Below are 19,258 nucleotides of genomic sequence, written 5' to 3' on the forward strand. Positions count from 1 at the left end.
AGGGATGGGAAACAGCCACAAGCTGCAGCTCAGGGGCAAATATCTACGTAAATATCCACATCAATATTGTCAGAAATAGCCTCATAAATGTCCACAGAAATCCATCCAGGTTTAATTATTTGTTTAATCATTGTGCTTTCCTTTTGGAAAATAAAAGAGGGAAGGGAGGAAGGGAAAGCTGTTCGGAGGGAAAGCTCAAAATCTTCTGGAGTTGTTCCAGTCAGTCCAAGTTCTGACAGATACACAGTGGCCTTAAGCTCCTGCTAAAAATTCACAAAATTCCCTAGTTTTGTGTATGGTCTCAGCCCATTTAGGCCATGGGAATGCTCTCCTGGCATTAAAAATCCAATATCCCCTTAATTCCTCCCTCTGCCACTGCTCGGAAAATAGGAAGGGTTAAAACACTTGGGGAAATGAGGAAAGATTTCCTCCATCATTTTGCTCTTCTTCAGTCTTATCTGGGGAGGATTCCAGATAGAAATTCCTGACAAAGCCCAGGTAGAACCTCCAGGCACCACCAGCACTGCAAAGCAGGGGGGACATTGGTGCCCAACAGGGGTGGACGTGGGGCTCCAAGAGGGACATGTGGAACACAGGTTTTCCAGTGGGAGAACAGGGGTTTTCCAGTGGGGTGGACACAGGGTTCCAGGTGCAGGTCACGTGGGTTTCCAAGGGAGGGAACACAGCTTTTCCAGGGGGACACATGGCATTTCCGAGGGGAGCAAACACGGATTTCCACGTGGGATGGACACAGGATTCCAGGTGGGATGGACACACTTCCAAGTGGAGTGCACATGGATTTCCAAGAGGGAGGGACATTGGTTTCCAAGTGGGATGGACATGTGAAGAACACAGGTTTTCAAATGGGGTGGACATGTGTTTCCAAGCAGAGTAAACATGGGTTTCCCAGTGGGATAACAGATTTCCCAGTAGGATAAAACACAGATTTCCCAATGGGATAACACAGATTTCCCAGTGGGATAATGCAGATTTCCCAGTGGGTAACACAGATTTCCCAGTGGGATAAAACACAAATTTCCGAGTGGGGTAACAGATTTCCCAGTAGAATAAAACACAGATTTCCCAGTGGGATAAAACACAGATTTCCCAGTGGGATAAAACACAAATTTCCCAGTGGGATAACAGATTTCCCAGTGGGATAATGCAGATTTCCCAGTGGGAACACAACACTCCTGGTGGGCAGCAGAGATTTCACACCTTTGCTGCTGGTGACACTCAGGGCCCGGGCTCAGCTCAGGATCAGCCTTCCCCCTGGAATGGGAAAACTCCCAGAAATCCCAGATTTAACCCCAGCCAATCCCCCCTCTGCCCTGCCCTGACAGCCCGGGAACATCCAGAACTGCTTCCAGGAATAAAGGCCCCAGAAAGCCCAGTCTGGGAACCAGTAACAACCAGTAAACTCCAGCAATGAGCACTTGGAGCACGGGAGCCAGAGAGGAGCAGCTCCAGTCCCTCCGGAATCTCTCCCACATTTGCTGAGCTCATTTGACCCCAAGATGAGTCAGAAACCCAAACAGAAGCTGGAGCCAGCAGAGATTTATTCCCTCAAATATTAACATATCCTGACTAATCCAAGTGCCAGGGAAGCAGGTGCGACGGGAGAGAAAGGAAATATTTGAATTCAAATAGGAATCGTTTGTGAGGGGAAAAACAATACATCCTTTAAAAAGGATTTGATATCCAAATAAAAAAAATCCCATTTTAATACTTGCCTGACTGATTAAACAGCTCAGGCTGGAAAGAGAAGCTGAGCCTCTGGAAGCAGCCCCATGGATGGGTTTTCCCAGATAGGCTCTGATAGCAGAAGTCAAAAATTCCTAATGAGGGGGGTTTGAAATCCAGCAAGGAGAAAAAGCTGCAGTGGAGAAAATCAGGGAGAAACAACAAGGCTGGAATAGGAACAACAGCCCAGGGATTGATTTTGGAGCTGCTGTGCTCGGCAGTCTGCAGGCAAATAAATCCAAGCAACTTGATGGGGTAATTTTATATAACTGTAAAAATTCCCTGTAAAAGCTCCTGATAGGATGTGTTTATCCAAGGAAAAGATGGATCCTGACAGGGGTAGCAGGGCTGGAAACAATCCCAGGGAAACAGACCTCATGGGAACTGGGAAAGGACAACCATGGGACCTCTCAGCCACAGGGATTCCCGTCATTCCCAAAGAAGACACAAAACATTATTCCTAATGGAATTTAAAGATATTTCCAAGTTCAAAAATCCATCTGCATTCATTCCAACTCCCAATAAATGGGATTTTGGTGTTCCAGGATCAATGGAGACATGGAATAGTTTGAATTTGGACCTTAAGGATCATCCAGTGCCTGGACAGGGACACCTCCCACCATCCCAGGCTGTTCCAGCCTGGCCTTGGACATTTCCCGGGATCCGGGGGCAGCCACAGCTCCTCTGGGAATTCCATTCCAGCCCCTCCCCAACCTCCAGGGAGGAATTCCTCCAGGATTCCTTCCCAGTATCCCATCTATCCCTGCCCTTTTAGAAGCCATTCCCTGTGTCCTGCCCCTCTCCTGTTCCCTCAGCCCCTCCTGAGGATGTTCCTCCCCCTCTCCCCTTGCTGGGAGCAATTATCTGGGAAAATACAACATTGTTTTTCCAGAGTCTTCTCTTGTTTTCAGGCTCCCTGACAACAGGAAAGGACTCATTATCAGATCATCAGGATGAACCCTGGAGCTGTTGGGAAGGGTTGGGATTCACTGGAGGCAGCGAACACGAGCAGAGCAGAGCAGAGCAGAGCAGGATGACTTAAATTCAATTTGTGTGGCTGAGGGGGAAAAACCCGCCTGGCTCTTGGAAATGCTTTATCATCCAATAAAAAGGGCCAGAAACAAAATTCCAGACACGTTCCCTCAGAGTAGTCCATAAAAATTCCAATTTGTTCCCTCTGATGGAGCACAGGGCCTTTGACAGCTCCTTGGAAAATCCCTGCTTGGGCATAAAGGGAAATAATTCTAAATCTGTGGAATGGGATTTGATGGAATCGTTTAGGTTAGGAAAAGCCTTTGAGATGATGGAGTCCAGTCCATGAACTGCCTTGGAGTGACTTCCCGAGCCCCTCCTTAGCCAAGGGAAGCCCACGGAAATGTTTATTTTGGGAAGTTAAAACTCAGACCAGGGGTATCCCAAACAGATTCTAAGACAACACCACCACCAAAAGCGCCAAGAAAGCCCTGGATAAACAAATCCTGCTGCCTGTGAATCCATCAGCCTGGGAGTGGTATTCCAGAGGCCTGCCCAGAGTAATGGAAAATGGGGCATTCCAGCTTCTACCAGGATGAACAGAAAAAAACATTCCTGCTGAGAAATCTGCCCTTCAATCCAGAGAAAAATGATGGGAAAAGGAACTCATTGGAAACCTGGGAATGGCTTTTCCAAATACAGACGGAGATGCAGGTGAGGGAATGCTGGTAAGGCAGGAAGGAGGTGCCAGATGGAGGTAAAACCAAGGAAAAAGAAGGAATTGGAACCCTGTGCAGTCATTTCTCCACAATTGTGAGACACAAAGGCACAGAGAGACATTTCCCAGCAAGCCACATCCAAGGTATTCATGCAGAGTGGGAAAAAAGAAAACAAAGCGATTTTCAAGATGGGTCCAGGAGAAGGGGAACGTGGAGCTGAAAAACTGGGATGTGTTTGTGCAAGAATATCCATGAGAGGATGGGGAAAAGATCCTGTTTGGTAGGAGAAAATATTTTATTCCCTGGGTTTTGCCAGAGGGATCCATTCCCAGGGCTCCCAGCTCTCCCACTGCACCGAGGGTGGCACCGAGCCCTGTTCTGATGGCACTTGGATAGAGAGATGGCTCCAGGCCAGGCTCCATCCCAAGCTCCATCCCAAGCTCTATCCTAGTCTCCATCCCAATCTCCATCCCAGGCTCCATCCCGATCTCTACCCCAATCTCCACCCCTATCTCCATCCCAATCTCCACCCCAATCTCCATCCCAGTCTCCATCCCAATCTCCATCCCAGTCTCTATCCCAATCTCCATCCCAGTCTCCATCCCAGGGCATCCCAATGATCCCTTTGTCCTCCCAGGCAGGTAGCAGTGGGACATTCTTTAAAATGGAATGATGGGGAGAAAATCCCAGCAGATGCCCACAGGGGTCTGAGGGATCCCAAGGGAATCTCCGTCCAGAGGGGCTGACCCTTGGAAAGGAGGGAACTCCTAGAATGGGCAGAAAGGATTTAATGTCCCTTCCCAACAAAGGGCAGAGGGAAGGAATCCAGTGCCAATCGCAGCAGAGGGGGTGCAAGCCCAGCCTTTAGGGCACCCTCTTCATGCGTTATCCACATCCTAATCCTACAAAAACACTGGGGGAATTAAAAAATCTCAGGGCCATCGATTCCAAAGGGGTCACCCTCACCAACCATAAGGCAAAGCTCTTTCAAAAATGAACAAAATCCAGGAGGGGGAACCCCTGGAGAGGAGTTTTGGCATCTGCTCCCTGTCCAAGGGCAGTCTGTTAAATTCCTGCTTGTTTGTGCTGTCAGGAACATGGCAGAGCCGATGTCAGACATGGAAACGCTCATCCCTCCCTCCCTCCCGGCTCTGATCTCCCCGCGGAGCGAGGGATGGGGAGGGAGCTGTGGGAAGCACAGCCAGGGAACTTGTCAGGGCCGTGTTTACAAGGAGAGGGTTTTCCGAGGCTGAGGTTCCCGCTGGGATTTGTCAGGCAGCGCTGCCAGGGAAGGCAGCCGAGGTTCCCTGCGGCAGGTCCGTGTGTACCAGAGCCTTCCCTGCCAGGCTGCTGCCTCCAGCCCCAACTGATCCCAGTCCCAGGCACACCCTGAAGGCAGATCAATCCCGTTCCTAGCATTAATGGGAATGTTTTTCCTAAATAAGGAGCCCAAATCCAGTATTTCACAGAATTCACAGAATCACAGGGTTGGAAGAGACCTCCAAGACCATCGAGTCCAGCCCAGCCCCAACACCTCAGCTAAACCCTGGCACCCAGTGCCACATCCAGGCTTTGTTAAACACCTCCAGGGGTGGTGACTCCACCACCTCCCCGGGCAGCCATTCCAGAACTTTATCACCCTTTCTGTAAAAAACCTTTTCCTAATATCCAACTTAAATTTCCCTTGGTGCAGCTCGAGGCTGTGTCCTCTGGTTTTGTCAGTGCTGCCTGCAGAAAGTGACAACCCCCCCTGCCCACAGCCACCTTTCAGGAGCTGTGGAGAGTGCTGAGGTCACCCCTGAGTCTCCTTTTCTTCAGGCTGAGCACCCCCAGCTCCCTCAGCTGTCCCTCACAGGGTTCGTGTTCCCAGCCCCTCTCCAGCCTCGTTGTCTCCTCTGGACGCGCTCGAGTGTCCCAAGGTCCTTCCCAACCTGAGGGAACAGCCCTCGAGGTGTGCCCTCACCAGTGCCCAGTACAGGGGGACAATGACCTCCCTGCTCCTGCTGGCCACACTGTTCCTGATCCAGGCCAGGAGCCATTGGCCTTCTTGGCCACCAGGGCACACTGCTGGCTCATGTTCAGCTGGCTGTCGACCAGCGCCCCCACGTCCCTTTCTGCCTGGGCACTGCCCAGCTGGCACTGCCACAGCTGCTCCGAACACACAACATTCCCAACACATCCATCCCTCCCTTCCAACCCAGCTTTTGCCACTGGACATGCCCAGCTCTCTCCAATCTGTGTTTTATGGGATGACATCAAACATTCCCAGTGGCTCACAATTCCCAGCCTTCAAGTCCAGTTAAACACTGGCAGAGGAGCCCTTGGCTCCATGTTCAGTTTCCTAAGGGATATTCCCATTCACTCCTGATTTGTGCCACCAGCCCCTCCCTGGAATGTCCCTCTGGTGCCAGGATTTGTGGGAATGGGGAGGACTCCTCAGAGCTGCCATAAGTCCATAAAAATTGCCCTCCAGCTCCAATTCATCTCCCTTGAGTGGGTGTTTAACAGGAAATACAGCCCCAAAATTCCAGCACCAAATGGATCAACTCTAATGGAGGAAGCTCCAAATATTTGGGAATTATGTTGGTCCACAAGCCAAGGGAAGAAGCGTTGCCCTCTCCTCAATTCCATCAATCCCTGGAATTTATGGGTTGTTGGGAACAACACCTGGGTATTCCTATCTCCCACAGGACCACAAATGAACCCAGGAACCCCAGTTCCCAAGGCTCTTTTGGCACAATGTGGAATTCCTGAGGATGGAAAAGCATTCCAAGGTCACAGAGTCCAACCTGTGACCAGGTGACACCATCAGGGACCACTGAAGAGGACACGTCCTCTGGTTTTCTGGGATTTGGGAAGATTTTGGGGGAAGAGTATGATCTTTTTAACAAAAAGTTTCTCATCTTATAAAAATCCATTAAAATCAATCTAAAATCAATTAAAATCCATTAAAATAAATTTAAAAATTCATAAAAATCTGTTATAAATAAATTAAAATAAATTTTAAAATCCACAAAACTCCATAAAAATCCAGGCTCCAGCACAAAGCTGAGGTCACCTGGAATGTGCAAAGAGGTGGCTGGCCTGGGACACCTCAGGCTGATGCCCCCACCTGGGGCTGGCTGGGTCACACGAGGCCACAGGCACCTGGAGAAGGCCCTCGGGAGCAGCAGATGGAGCGGGAAGAGGAGTCAGGGAGGGTGAGGGTGGTTCCAGCCCTGCTCCATGCCAGCCCCAGGGCCTTGGGGCTGGTGCCAGGCACAGCTCCTGGGCTGGGATTCATTTGGATCCTAATTACAATCTGTGCTCCCCATCCATCCCCACTGATTCCCTTAATTAGCTCCCGTCCGTTCCCTCGGCTGAACTCCGTGCCCAGCTCTGGCACTGACAACATTCCACCATTCCAGTGTCCCAAAACCCTTCTGAGTGTCCCAGAGCAACCCCTGGATCCCCTCAGGGACCATCCCCTGCACGGCCACAGAACCTGAGGAAAAAGGGGGGATAAAACACCTGGAGCTGGAGTGTCCGTGTCAACCCCAAACCCTTCAGCTGTGCAGGGATGTCCTGCACCATGGGAATCCTCCAGGAAATAGGGATTGAGTATCTCCCATGTGTCTTAAACCCATCCAGCAGCATCCCAAATCCAAAGGGACTGGGAAGGGCTCTGGAGCTGGGCTGTCCTGGCCACCCAGGCTCCTCAGGCACAGATTCCAGCCCCTCCACAGCCTCTGGGCACTGGGATCCTGGGGCAGGCTCCTGCAGTTTGCTCCCTGCTATAAAATTTCATGGCTGGAGCTTGGAAGCCGTCCCCTGGAATTCCCAGCCATTCCACAGGTGCAGGAGGAGGAGTCAGCCCCATGGGAAGGACAAACAGCTCCAAATATTCCCAGTGGGACAACTGCAGCTGTTCCCTTCCATTGAGGAAAAGCAGCTCCCTCGTCCTCAGACAAGTGAAGCACTAAAAACCCACTGGAAACATGGAAACACCCACCAGAAACAGCCACATCCACTGCAAAGATCCACATCCCCTGAAATTATCCACTGGAATCCCTTCCCCTTCCCTTCCCTTCAGCCAGTAATGCCCAAAGCCAGGGAAGTTTTCCCTGCTCACATCCCTGAGTGCCACAGCTCCTGCCTGCAGGGAAATATTTAGGAATGAGGGCAAGCTCAGCCTGCCCCCAGCCAGCCCAGGGCCAACCTGGCCACCAGGGTCACTCTGAGTGATCACAGCCACGTGGTCAGTGATGGTTCCGTGCCCTTTCCAAAGGATTTGTTGGAATAACCAGGCCAGAACTCTGGGATCCACCTTCCAGACTCTTCAATTCCCTCTGCAGTCCACTGAAAAAGGTGTTCCCATAGAAAACACATTCCCATCACAAAAGTGCCCCTCCAGACACTTTAGTGGGAGATGCTCAAGCACAGGGAATCATTTTTGATTTTCCTGTGATGGCTCCAGCACTTGGGAGAGGGAACTTTGGAGAGGCAGCAAAGAACCAGGGAATCACAGAAGGGTTTGGGTCCCAGGTATTGGATTAAGCCCTTTTCTGACCCAGAGATGGGGCAACTGAGAGGTGTTTTAAAAGCTTTTATTCCATTTTCTGTCTCATGTGAAGGGTGAGACAATACAGATGTTATAATTCACTCCATCACAATCAGAAGCCGACCATTCCCTAATTACAACACACTGTAAGTGTTCCTTGGCCTATCAGCTTTTGCCACCCCATGCTGTAAATGCCTTAAAGCCAATCATCTGAAATTACCCCTCGTGGGTCCTACTCCAATGCATCTTTCATAGTTTTATTTCTCCAAAGTATCTAGTGTTATTTGCAAGGCCACCTTTTGAAACTTGTTTCTGGTTCCATTTCTCTCTCAGCAATGTCTGTCCTATTCCATGGCATTTCTAAGTCAGCATTTCTTATCTCAAGGTTTGCACACAGATGCACACTGTGTGAGCCTTCTGCCAGGCTTGGAGAATTCCCTACAAATCCATTTCCCACAGGAGGGACCTTAAAACTCATCCCATTCCACCCCTGCCCTGGGCAGGGTCACCTCCCACCGTCCCAGGCTGGGCTTCTGGACGTTCCTAGGGCTGGAATTGTAATCCTTGGATCCTGGGAGGCAGCGTGACACAGGCAGAGTGTGGAATTCTGGAATTCCTTCTCCTCGTTCCCAGCAGGATTCAGCTCCCTCCCGTCTGTGGGAACTCCCACAGCGTGGGAGGTGTGCCCATGGCAGGGATGTCCCTGCTCCTCTTGGCATTCCAGGTCTTCCAGGCACTCCCCTGGGAGTGCAGGAGTGCTCACAGCGGGGTCAGGTCCCTGCTGGGATCCCAGGGCAGCTCTCCAAGCCCCTGCCCTGTGCCCCACACACCCACAGGGAGCTGCAGAGGGGATGCTCCAGCCGGGAGTGGTGGGAATTCCGTGGGAACAGCTCTGGCTGCTGAATTCCCTGCCCTGGAGAGCACCAGGACATTCCTGGGATGGCTCAGAGCAGCCCAAGGCTGGAGGGGAAGGACACTGGGGCTGCAGGGTCTGCCTTGGGGTGAGGGATCAGGGCCAGGGAATGGCCCCCAGTGCCAGGGGGCAGGGATGGACAGGATACCGGGAAGGGATTCCTGGCTGGAGGGTGGGGAGCCTGCCAGGGAAGTCGAAAGGGAGATTTTTTATCCCTGGACCCTATCCAAGCCAAAACCTTCCCAAGAGATCAAAAAAAAAAAATGGAATTCCAGGTTGGTTATCCTGACACCCCTGAAAACCAAGGGGAGGAGAGCCCACGTGGAGCTGATCCAAGGGCTGGAGGCCTCTGGAGCCAGGGAATGTTCACCAGGAGAACAGCTGGGCTCTGCCAGAGCTGGGGGTGCTCCCCTGGAGAGGAGAAGCTCCAGGGAGAGCTCAGAGCCCCTTGCAGGGCCCAAAGGGGCTCCAGGAGAGCTGGAGAGGGACTGGGGACAAGGGATGGAGGGACAGACACAGGGAATGGCTCCCACTTCCAGAAGGCAGGGATGGATGGGAGATTGGGAATTGGGAATTCCTGGCTGGGAGCCTCCAGACTCAGAGATTTAAGGAAAGCTCCTTCCTTTGAAGCCTTTCTGTCCCCAAAGTTTTATTTGAGGTTCTAGTTTAATTTTGGGAGTTCTCAGGGCCAGGCAGAGCCTGTGGTGGTGTCACTGTCACCTCCCTGTCACCGCCCCCTCCCTCTGCTCCTCCTCTCTGTCCCTCTCACATTCCCATCACTCCAGGACATTTCCTAGCCCTGAAGATCCCAGGAGCTCCCTGATCCCGCTCTCCCTGATCCTGCTCATCCCAGGGAAAGCCGATTTGGTGTTGAGGACCTGCAGGTTTAAGAAATCTTTTCCTAATCCTCAGATAAATCCAGAGAATCTGCACCCACGGGATCAAAAAGTTAATTTTTTTATGATCAAGAACCAGCTCTCTGATCAAGAACCAGCCCTTGCCCCCTGGCCTGGGAGGTCTCTGTGGCTCTTCCTGGGTTTGGTGGCCATAAAAACCAACTCTTTTATCCAAAACATGGACTAGAAGGAAGGCAATTCCCCCCAGAGAAGGTTTCCAGGTAATTTATTAATCTCCCAGAGCGATGGGGAGGGTTAGATGGGATAAGCTGGATTAACCCCAGCTTAAGAGCTGCACTGACTCCAAGTTAAAACTCCCAAATGAACTCCAGGGGTCTGAGGCTCTTCCCTAATTCCAAGGAAAACCTGTGGCTCAGATTCCTACCCTGGAATGCCCCTGGAGCAGCGCTTGGCTTTGAGCAGATTTTGCAAATTTTCTTTTAGAAAACCAAACAATCCCCAGAGAATTCCACAGGGGATGTTCAGCTCTTCCCTGAGGAAGCAGCCGGGATCTGGGGCTCCCTTTGGTGCCCAGGAGGCTCCAAGCCCTGTCCCTGAATCCCTTCCCAGGCTGTGGGAATGAGTCCCTGCTGTGCAACCATGCCCTGCCCAGGAGCTGGGAACAACCCAGGGAATTCCCAACCCCATCCCTGGATCCCTGGGGCATCCATGGCTATTTCCTCTGGAAGGGATTTCTGCAAATCCTGCCCAAGGAATTACCTCAGCAGCAACACTGAGCACAGAAAAACTGCCCAGGTTGTTCTGGCTTCAGAGTCCAGGGAATTCTGGGCAAGGAATTGCCACTTCTGGGAGGCAGGCAAATCCTGCCTGGAGCCAGCAAAGCCCAGCCCAGAGCTCTGTTAAATATCAAACTGCTCCTGGAGCTCAGGACAAAGAACTGAGGCAAGATCTGAAGCAGCTCTCTGCTCCAGGGCCTGCCCCACATCAGAATAAGTCCTGAGTATTGGGAGAAAATCCTTCCCTGAGAGGCTGGGGAGGGGCTGGAATGAGGTGCCCAGAGCAGCTGGGGCTGCCCCTGGATCCCTGGCGGTGCCCAAGGCCAGGCTGGACAGGGCTTGGAGCACCTGGGACAGTGGGAGGTGTCCCTGCCATGGCAGGGGGTGGCACTGGGTGGATTTAAGGTCCCTTCCAATCCAAATAATTCCACAGTTCTGATTCCCAAAGGGAATCAGGAGCTGATTTCCTTAAGGCCTTGTGAGTAACTCTCAGTTTAAACTCACAGATTCCCATGCCAAGCTGCTGTCCCAGTGCTGAGCACACAAAGCTCTCACCCTGCTCAGCCAAGGGGTCAATGGATCCTTCTGGTGCTGCTGGGGTCAATGCCTGGGATGAGCAGTTTTCCCTGTTTTCCCCCTGCTTCCATAAAACAATTCCCAAACAGTCCTGATCCGGGGACAGAGTGGCCTCCTCTGTCCCCCTGTCCCCACAAAACAATTCCCAAACAGTCCTGATCCGGGGACAGAGTGGCCTCCTCTGTCCCCCTGTCCCCACACACACAGGGGCTTTTCCAAGGATCTCCAATCCAACCTCTCACATCAGGGACGTTTCGCTGGCCAAATTCCTGGCACTGATTCCAGTACTTCACAGCCAGACCCCAATCCTGTCTTTCCTGCCGGGCAAAAAAATCCCCCTAGTTTTGTTTCTTTTACTTTACCCCTGTGGGCAGCTCCCTCCAGGGTAGTGGCCAAGAGGAGAATTTCAGTCGCTGAAAGGACAGAATCCTGGAATATCCTGAGCTGGGAGGGACCCCCAGGATCACCCCAGTCCCACCCCTGGCCCTGCCCAGACCCCCCAACAATCCCACCCTGGGCACCCCTGGCAGCGCTGTCCAAACGCTCCTGGAGCTCCGGCAGCCTCGGGGCTGTGCCCATTCCCTGGGGAGCCTGGGTAGTGCCAGCACCTCTGGGGGGAGAACCTTTCCCTAAAATCCATCCCAACTCCCCTGGCACAGCTGCAGTTCCCTGGCTCCTGTCCTTGTCACAGGGAGCAGAGGTCAGAGCTGGATGCATCTCCCCAGATCTCTCTGAGGAATTGGATCCTGCTGACAAAAAAATCCCTTTCTATGTCCCAAAGGGAGCCAAAGGGAGCTGAGGAGCCCCAGAAGTCCTGTTCACCTCCATCCTCTGCCCCCAGCTCCTCCAGGACCCTGCGGATGTCCCTTTGTCCCCACCAGAGTGGCGAATCCCGGGATCCCCCAGCTCCTTCCCATTCCCACCTGCCAGCAGACAAAACTTCTAATCCCAAATCCCTTCTCAATGGATGCTAAAAATAGCCCAGCCCTCAGCCCTGGTGTGTGGGATGCTGCTCATTCCCTGCATCCCACCCTGGACTGGAATCCAGGGAGTGACCAGCCCCACTCCCAGGGAAGGTCTGTAGGGAATAAATCCATCCCTGCCCTCCCTGGAGGAAAAGGCTGCATGGGATGAAAGGACTCAGGACTCCTGTGTGCTCCAAAGTCCTGATGCAGGCGGGGAAAGGGAACGGGATCAGGGCTCAGAACAGGGATGGGAAGGGGATCAGGGCACAGAACAGGGATGGGAACAGGATCAGGGCTCAGGACAGGGCTGGATGATGCCAAAGGAACAACAAGGAAAAGCTCCTGCATCCCAAAAGGCAAAACTGAGCTGGGAATGACAGGAAAATTAGAAGTGACAGAGTTCATGACATCCTCTGGGATGGGGGAGTTGAGGACACTGCAGGATGGGCTCAGCACAGGCACTGAACTCCCCCAGGGAACTTCATCCCATTCCAGGATGAACAGCCAGGATTTTCAGGAAAAATCCCACTTTTTCTGCTCATTTTTTTGCAAAAAAAAAGCAAAATGTGCATCCCCCCCTGATCCAGGGGGGTTTTCAGGAGCTGCTTCCTTGTTTTTCCTGCCTGGATGAACTTGGTGCCTCAGCTGGAAAAAACACCAGGAATTTCAAGTGATGGATAAAGTGCATTAACCTTGGAGTGAGCCTTCCCTTGCAGGGCTGCCTGGCCACACTCAGCTTGCAATTCTCACAGAACAAGGAGAAAGCTTGGGCTCCAGAGAGCCTTCAGTGGGCTCTGAGGAGCTCCTGTGAACCCCACAGTGCTCCCCAGTCCTGGCAGGAACTAAACCATTGGGATCACAATAAAGCATGGAGTTGGCTGTGGATGGGGAGAGAATTGGAGGTGAAAACGTAATAATACAAATAAAAATAAAAATAAAAATAAAATAATAATAATAATAATAATAATAATAATAATAATAATAATAATAATAATAATAATAATGATGTTGTCACCAGGCCTGCAAAATTCCCACAAGGAATGAGGCTGCTCCAGGGTGTCCCTGGGCTCCTCCTTTATCCAGGTCATTGTGGAGCCATCCCTGTGTCTAATCCCATTTAAAACCATTGGGAAATGCAGTTCCTGAGGCAGGAGCTGGGAATCCCTGAGGGCAGGAGAAGAACATTCCCTGTCAGCATTCCCAGCCTCTCCAAGGAGAAGGGCAGGGAAAGCACTCCTGGATGCTTCACTGGCTTTTCCAGCAGGAACAGCAGCTGGCTGAAAATCCAGGGATACTGTTTAATCATGTTTAATCCAGGCCAGGCACCGCAGAGTTTTCAGAGAGAAGTTTCCATGGGTTTTTCTTTGTGCAGAATCACAGCACAGATGCAGGTAATTCCAGCCAAAGCTGATCCCAGTGGAACCCAGCTCCGAAAGAGTCAATTCCAGGCCCAGGGCTGGATTCTGGGGCATTCCTGGCCAGTCCCAGGGTGTGGCAGCCCAGTCTGTCCCAGCCACCAGGAGGACAAAGGTGGATTAAATGCACAAAGTGCCCTCTCCCTCAGCGCAAAGGGCACAGCCAAAGGGGATTTGGGCTGGAGGGGGGCTCACCCCGGGCTGGAGGAGCCCCAGGCTCAGTCTGGGCAGGGGAATGTTCCCAGAGCCCGAGTCAGGGATCTCCGGGTGATGGAAAAGCACCCGACAGGGGCGGGGGAGGAGGGAGAGATGATCCTTCTCAGCTTCAGATCTTTCCATGAGGAGGTCAAGAAAAATGGATTTGAGAGGGGAGGGGGGAATCAAAGCTCCACCAAAACGCAGCAGGAGAGGAAGAGCCTCCCCCACCTGGGAGCAGGGAAGGAGAGCAGGAGATGCTGGGAATGCCGGGGGGGAGGGAATTTTCCCCTGGGAATTGCTGCTACCCTGGGCAGCTGTAGAGAAAACCATGGGACACATCACCAGAGAGGCTCTGGCTAGAGGAAAGGAGTTTTCCTCCTTATGCCACAAAACCCCTGGATCCTACAGGACAGGGAGATCCCCAAGGTCCTCATTCCAGGGCTGTCCCCAGCACTGAAAATCAGGGATTTTCAATGAGTTTTCCTTTTTTTCCCTCCTCCCTTCGAGGAGAGGCACATGGAGGGACCTTCAGGGTGATCCCTGATCCCACCACAACATCCCTGATCCCCAGGAGGAAAATCCCAGCGAAGGGAAGCCCCTCTCTGTCCCACCCTGGAGCTGTCTGTTGGATCCTCGGTCCCTCTCTGCTCCTGTGCAATCCCTGGCAGAACCATCCTGCCTGGAAATGCACATCAGGCACGGGAGCAGAGGGGAAAGAGGGGAAAGCACTCCTCACCCTCCCCATTCTGGGCTTTCCCTGCAGAGCCTCATCTCCAGCCCCACAACCAGAGCCACAGCCCGGGGAGCATCCCAGCGATCCCTGATGTGAAATCCAAGGCTCCAAAGAGGATTTTTCTCCAATTCCACACTTTTTTCCCTGATGGTTTGGACAAAATACAAGGAGCTGGCGATCCAAGAAGAAATGAGTGGGTGGTTTTTTTGGGAAACTCAGTTTGGATTAAAAATTCCTGAGGGTGGGGAGGGGCTGGCACAGCTTTCCCAGAAAAAGCTGGCTGCCCCTTCCCTGGAGGAGTTCAGAGATCCAGGGCACCCCTGGGGGGATTCTCCCACTCCAGCAGAGAGGGAAGACTCACACAATTCCCTCCAGCTGGGACAGAGCCAGGGCAGCCCTGGAGGATCTGACAGGGAGGGAGCAAAGCTCCAATGATCTGCTGGGAAGGCTGAGCCAGGAGCTCCCTCCTGGTGCCCTCTGCAGCCGGCAGGGCTCGGGCAGAGGTGGCACCGGGGCTGGGACGGAGCAGCTGCTCCAGGTGGGAATTGTGTGACTCACAGGAGCCCTGGCTGGGCGATTTGAATGAACTGCAGCGAGCTCTGACAGCACCTGGCAGCAGGAAATGACACTCTGGGCAGCACAGGTGATGCTGGTTTTGAAACATAAACTTTAAGGAATTTAGAGATTTTAAAGGAGCTAAAATTTTAGTTAGAGATAAGCCTTACTAGAGTTAATTAAAATAAATGAGTAGGCCTTGATGAAGTTAAGAGTTAATAGTTAACTAATAATTGATTGCTTGTCAACACAATGTTTAGTTAGCTGGTTTATAATGAAGAATATAGAAACTGACCAATAGCTTTTAGGAACATAAGACAATTGTGGGCCTCCTCTGTTCTGAAACCAATTGAAGACAAGGAATGGGAGTTCTACCAAGGTTCATTTGTCATATTTGCATTGAAAAGGTAGAAAGGTCAAAATGAGGAAGACTTCATTTACTTCCTCATTTTGGGAACCCTCCCCATGAAAGGGACCACTGACCCATTTCAAAGAACAAACTACGCATGCTTAATAGCTTTTGAAATGATTAGCATATGAAGCGAGGAATGGGATGTACTAAATGATGAATATGCATTTGTATTTTGGGTATTCAATTCTTGTGTGGATAAAAGGACTCTAATCATTTGAAAGGTGCAGTGTGTATTTGGGAGCTGTCCCACACGCTGCGCGGCGTCGCAATAAACATACACTTTCTAACTTTAAACTGTTAGAGAGTTTTTGTCTGTCACAGTTGCATATCGGTACTAGATCAATATCCATATTTCTTTAATAAATCACCAGGAGCCCTGGCTGGGCGATTTGAATGAACTGCAGCGAGCCCTGGCAGCAGGAAATGACACTCTGGCAGCACAGGTGACGCTGGTTTTGTCCCTTCCCTGTCCCCCTCCACAGCCTGGAGCTGTGGTTTCCTCTTTGCTCCCTGGAGATGCAGGAGAGCAGCCTGGCACTGCTGGGGATGCAGGGCAGGGAAAGCAGGCAGCCCCCAGCAGCCCCCCAGCCCTGGGGGCTGAGCCAAGCCTGGAGGTGGCACCTGGGGACAAGGGGGTGGCAGTCACGGGGTGGCAGTCACGGGCTGGCCTCCGTGGTCTCACAGGGCTTTCCCAGCTGGTTCATTCTGAGCTTCTGGGAAGCTTTTGGGAAGGATTTGAGGCAGTGCCTGTCACACTGAGCATCAGTGACTCCCAGGCTGAACTCCCCGGCCCCAACACCTGCCCAGGTGAGCCCTCAGCAAACCCCAACCCTCCCCAGCCACACCCAGGAACCTGCAACAAAGAAATCCCAAAAACCAGACAGGGGGGGCAGCAGAGCTGGGCTGCAGGAGGTCAGGGGGAAATGACGGCCCTGGGAGGTAAGCAGGGTAAAACAGGGACTCACCTATTGTAAATGCAGGTGAACCCAGTGGGAAGAATGCTGATGTCTGGCTCCAGTTCAGGAGGCTGAATGATTTCTTTATTATAACTATGCTATAACACATTAATGTACTATTTAAAGGAGATACTAAAACTACAAACCTACTTTTCTAACTACCAAATCTAACTAACTCACAACTCGTGACCCTCTCTGAGAGTCCAGCCACAGGTGAGTTGGATTGGCCACCAGGCTCAAACAATCCTCACCAGAATCCAACCAAGCAATCACCCCAGGTAACCAATTCTCCAAACACATTCCACATGGGAAAAACAAGGAGAAGAAATAGAAATTGTTGTCTCTTTCTCTCTGTGCACCTCTGAAAACTCCTGAGAGAGAGAAATGTGCGTGCCACACTCACCAGCTTCCAGGGCTTTTTTGGCTTCCCTTTCCCTCTCACCAGGCACTGGGGGAGGGGCATGAATTAAACATGGCCAGGGTCGGGTTTGGTCAGACTGCAGCACTGTGGGGTGGGGCAGCTCCTGCAGACCCCACAATTTGGGATCCCTCCTCCAGGCCCCAACCCTCAGGGTCTGGATGGGCTTTAGAGTCCCTTCCAAACCTTTTCAGGTTCCCTGAGCCATTCCCAGCAGGAAGCATCCCAGCATCCCCCAGCAGCAGACCCAAACTGGGAGCAGTGGAGTTGGGTGGGGCTCAGAACAACCTCCCAGGCCACAGCACCCCAGGATTCTGGGACAGAGCAGGGATTGCAGCAAGGGAATGGGAGAAGGGGATGAAAAAGCAAAAAAGGATCCCAAACTGGGGCAGCTTCCCAGGGATGGCATTTCCTGGGATGTCCCCGGGGGCAAAAGGGGCAGCAGCCCACAAAGGATTCCTGCTGAGGCTTCACTTCAGAGAAATACTCCCTTACTTGGGGTAGGGATTCACATTCCAGAATAAAAACCCCTCTGGGACTGGAAATGAACCCACCAGGCCTCAGCCCGTCCTTGACAAACAGATGTTGGGCTAAAATCCCAAGGTTTCCATCCAGCACGGCCCAGACAGAGAATGCTGCCCCTCATCCACCCCTGCCTGCAGCTCCAGAACGGGGAAAACACTTTCCCTTGGAAAACACTTCCCTGCCCAAATCCCTGGGTTTGGGGATGTGGCACCAGCAAACCTCGGGAGCTGCAGGGACTGGAGCTCGCTCCCAGCACGGGCAGGCCTCGTTTAATGCTCATTAACTGCCAGGAGCAGGGAAGGAGCAGCAGTGCCTTGCCAAAACCAGGGCTAATGGCACAGAACTTGGACCCAGAGTGGCATCTGCAGAGCCTCGGTGGCCCCAGGGTCCCCTCAGTGGCCCCAGGGTCCCCTCAGTGGCCACGGTCACTGAGGAGAAATTCCAGCAGCTGGCAGAACTCAGCCTCATTTGTTCCTGGATTTATTTTTCCCTCAGGAAATCCCCACAGGACAATTTTTTCAACTGATTTTTAATTTTTTTGCCTTCCCAAGGATTAATTGGCTTGGAGTGTTCCAGGCATTGCAGTTGGATGGGTTTGGGAAAGGAAGATTGATGAAGTTCCACAGGAGCAGGGAGTGACAGAAACTCTGGGCAAGAGCCATGATCCTATCTCCAGCCCCATCCTCCTTTGGTTTTTTAAGGAAGGGGCTCTTTTTAGAAAGGCTTCTGGTGGGGGAACAGTTCAATCACATCCCAAATTTCCCCAGGATTTGGCTGAGCTGGGGGTTCAAACCCTGAGGAATCTGCAGCAGGATTTGTGCTCAGGGTGCTGAGGGAAGTGAAGGACGCTGGACGGGCTCAGCCCGACCCCAGGTGTGAGCCAGGGGCAGCGATGTCCCCTCTGTCCCTGTCCCCAACACCCAAAGCCCTGGCAGGGCGTCCACATGGGATGGAAGTGTCCCCAGGAATGGGCAGTTTGGGGCCTTCCAGGGCAGGGAACAGAGCTGGGAAGGGGCTGGAGCCCCAGGAGGGGCTGAGGGAGCTGGGAAGGGGCTCAGCCTGGAGAAAAGGAGGCTCAGGGGGGCCCTTCTGGCTCTGCACAACTCCTGACAGGAGGGGACAGCCGGGGGGGTTGGGCTGTGCTCCAGGGAACAGGGACAGGAGGAGAGGGAACAGCCTCAGCACACCCTGATATCTGGGAAAATTTCTTCTCTGGAAGAGCTGTCCAAGGGTGGAATCCCCACCCCTGCAGGGATTTCAAATCCACCTGGATGTGGCACCTGGGAATACGGTCGGAGTGGCCTTGGCAGTGCTGGGGGTGGTTGGATTCCACGGGCTCAGAGGGCTTTTCCAACCTGAACAATTCCACGATTCCAGAATATTGTTCCAGTCCTGCCCAGATTCAGACAAGAGAACAAAGCCCATGGGAAGGGTGGTGTTCTATGTGTATATGATAATTCATGCAAATAAAATTGTCGTATATTTTATAGTTATGTACTGTTAAGATATACTCTTATAAGAAGTTTTAAAACGCACAAGCCAGTGACAGGGATTGCAACACAATGTTGAAACCACCTGGACAAGGGAGGGAGAACTTCACTTACAATCAAATGAACGTGGCCAGCCCGGAGATGGATCGTCCATCAAGGTGATCCGAGGAACTCCAGGACGATGAATACGCGATGAATATCTGAGAACCTGTGGCACTGACCCTTTTTAGTTAGTGGCTTTCGTTGTTATTCTCTAAATCTTTATTTGGACCAATTAATAAATTTTCTTTAATTAATGAATTGGAGCATTCATTTATAAGAGTGGGGAGCCTTGAGCAGCTCCTAGATCTGCTCGAATGCTCCCACAGCCAAACCTCGGAGAGACAAATCCCTCCAAGCCTCTTCCCCGTCCAAGTCCTGACCTCCAGCTCAGCTTCAGCCATCCAGCTACAAAAACCAGGGCAGAGGCACAGCTCTGGAACGGCTCCTGGGGAA

The 19,258-nt window shown here is 52.1% G+C and overlaps 1 protein-coding gene across 4 annotated transcripts in view; it reads right to left on the reverse strand.

Annotated features, from left to right (window-relative positions):
* Window positions 1-19,258, reverse strand: part of LOC128819803 (acid-sensing ion channel 2) — a 409,246-nt gene that overhangs the window by 41,353 nt on the left and 348,635 nt on the right. The gene's annotated exons all lie outside the window — the stretch shown is intronic.

This window comes from Vidua macroura, chromosome 27 (assembly GCF_024509145.1).
Source record: "Vidua macroura isolate BioBank_ID:100142 chromosome 27, ASM2450914v1, whole genome shotgun sequence".
Taxonomy (NCBI): Eukaryota; Metazoa; Chordata; class Aves; order Passeriformes; family Viduidae; genus Vidua; species Vidua macroura.